This window comes from Ailuropoda melanoleuca, unplaced genomic scaffold (assembly GCF_002007445.2).
Source record: "Ailuropoda melanoleuca isolate Jingjing unplaced genomic scaffold, ASM200744v2 unplaced-scaffold6618, whole genome shotgun sequence".
In the NCBI taxonomy this organism is placed as follows: domain Eukaryota; kingdom Metazoa; phylum Chordata; class Mammalia; order Carnivora; family Ursidae; genus Ailuropoda; species Ailuropoda melanoleuca.
The window spans coordinates 1-2,584 of NW_023240703.1; the positions used below are offsets into that span (position 1 = coordinate 1).

The window sequence follows — 2,584 nt, forward strand, 5'->3', positions numbered from 1 at the left end:
TTTTTACATCGGAATCTGGGGATGTACTGCATGGTGATTAACATAATATAATAAAATAAAATTTAAAAAAAAAGTAATATATATATACATTTTTCCCTCCTTGGATGAAAGTCTATTTGATGGCTGCATATCTGAATGGCAAAAATGCTTTCTTATAGTTTATTAGGTATTTCTTTCTTTAGGAGTAGAAATATCAGCTCTTTAAAAAATAAAAAAAAAAGATTTTTCTGTGCATTATAAAGTTATGACCACAGCAGGTGACAACATTTCCATTCTCCAGCTTCTTCATCTATAAAATGAGGGAATTGGATAATGTTTCTGAATCCTTTCTTGCTCTGATGATTCTAGGAAAAGTATAAACACCCACAATGAATAAGTTCAATGATAAGGTTGAACAATTCTCAGAGTAGTATTGGTTATTAATTTTTTTTCACCTGAAAAAGTATGAAGGTAGGCCAGTTACCCAAATATTTTTTTTAACCAAGGTCAAAATTTTTATATTCCTAGAAATTTCTGCAAGGCATGATTCATATCTTTGTTCCTCAGACTGTAGATCACTGGGTTAACGGGTGGGGTTCCTACAGAATAGAATAGGGTCACAAGCTTCTGCATTCCAGATTCATGTTCAGATGTTGGGCTCAGATACATGACCATCACTGAGCCATAGAACAATGAAACCACAGCCAGATGGGACCCACAGGTGGAGAAAGCTTTTCTTCGTCCAGCTGCTGAAGGCAGCCTCAACACGGCTCTCAGGACCAGAGCATAGGACACCATGATGCAGAGGAAAGGAATAAATAAGAGCAAGGAGCTTAAAATCATCCAAAAAACTCCATTACTGGGGCTCTGGCACAGGTGAGTGCTAATAGGGGACCTGGATCACACAGGAAGTGGTCAATGATCCTGGATCCACAGAAGGACATTTGAGAAATAACAATGATAGGGACTGGGAACTGGAGGGATCCAAGTATCCAGCAACTGACTGCAAGATTAGTGCAGAGATGTCTTGTCATAATGGTTGGATAATGTAGAGGCCGGCAGATGGCAAGGTACCGATCAAATGACATAATAGCCAAGAAAAAGCACTCCGTAGAACCCAAGGAGACGAAAAGGTAGAACTGGAGAAAGCATCCAGAGAAGGAGATGACCTTGGTGTCAGAGAGGAAGTTGGCCAACATGCTGGGGACAGTGGAGGTGACATACCAGATCTCTAGGAAAGAGAAGTTGGTGAGCAAGATGTACATGAGAGTGTGGAGTCTCTGATCCCAGCGCACAGCACAGATGATAGACCCATTGCCCATGAGGGTCAGGAGGTAGAGAACTGAGAAGAGCAGAAAGAGGAGGATCTGTCCTTCCCTGGGGCAAGGGAAGCCCAGGAGGATGAAGCCAGTGATGGTGCTGGAGGTGTTGGGGGTGTTGGAGATTTTCATGTATCTGGGAGAGATGAAAGAACCCATAATTACTAAATATTCCTGGAACAGCAGCAGGACTCAGGACTCCATTTTCTTTGTCCAAAGAAGAAACTGAGATTAGTTTATTTATTCAGTATAAATTCAATAGTTAATGAGTGTTTACTGTTTGCTAGGTATTTTTTTATAGATACTAGAGATATAGCAGTGAACAAAATAGATTAAAAATCCTTATTGCATTTAGCTTATCCCAGGTAGTAGAATGCAATGTAGACTGACATTGCTATGTGTAATTCTTTTTCTCTCCTCTTAAACTAAATACACTGGGTTAACTCTCTTCTTGACAAATGCCTTTTTAAGAGTAGGCTGAGGTTCTTGTTATGTCCAGCAGCAGTGTCATGGAGGTGACTGGGGGTACAGATGATCTTCATGTTTAGAAGCATTTCTGTAATTTTTTTTAATGAATGGATAAATGCATTGCCTTTAGGAACTCCATGAACAGTCACCTAATGCACCTGCTTGTAGGCAGGTGCCTTGTTTGTCATGTGATTCTGGAGCAAGAAAAATGTGGGACTTTTGACGTCACTTAAAAATTATTTGACATTTAGCTATATTTTAAACTAACCTGGTGATTCACTCTAATGCCATTATCTTCCAATTCATTGGGCAAACCCATCAAGTATGCTGGTGAAAACTACCAGGAAAAATATCACCTAAGGCCTTTTGGGTAGATATCCTAAAAAATAAAATTAACATCAATAATCTGAACATATTGGAAAAGGTCTGTTCTCTAGGGTACGGATGCAGTGGTGTGCTGGAACCCCTTCTCTGGGTCAAGTTTGTTTAGGACATTGACTTGATTGCCAGGTTAAGGGGTACTTCACATCCCCTAAGAACTTCTAAGATTCTGACCATCTCTGTCTCAATGTGTATTACCACAGGGCTTTCCTGGCCTCAGTTAGGATTGGAAGGGATGGGGAGATGATGACTACATTATGAGCTCCATCTTCTGTATGCTTTTGCCTAGCTTTAAAATCGTCGGTGTCAGAGCTCAGGTTAACTTCCAAATGATTATATATTTATTTCTCATAAAGGGGAGCTGAAAGCAGGTTTTATTTAAAATATCTTATTTGTAAAACAGCTCTTTTCATGTCAGATAAAAATATTCAGGACTT

General features: G+C 39.5%; 1 pseudogene; it reads right to left on the reverse strand.

Moving 5' to 3' along the window:
• Nucleotides 1-495: 495 nt before the first annotated feature.
• On the reverse strand, nucleotides 496-1,430 carry LOC105235089 (annotated as a pseudogene).
• Nucleotides 1,431-2,584: the final 1,154 nt, after the last annotated feature.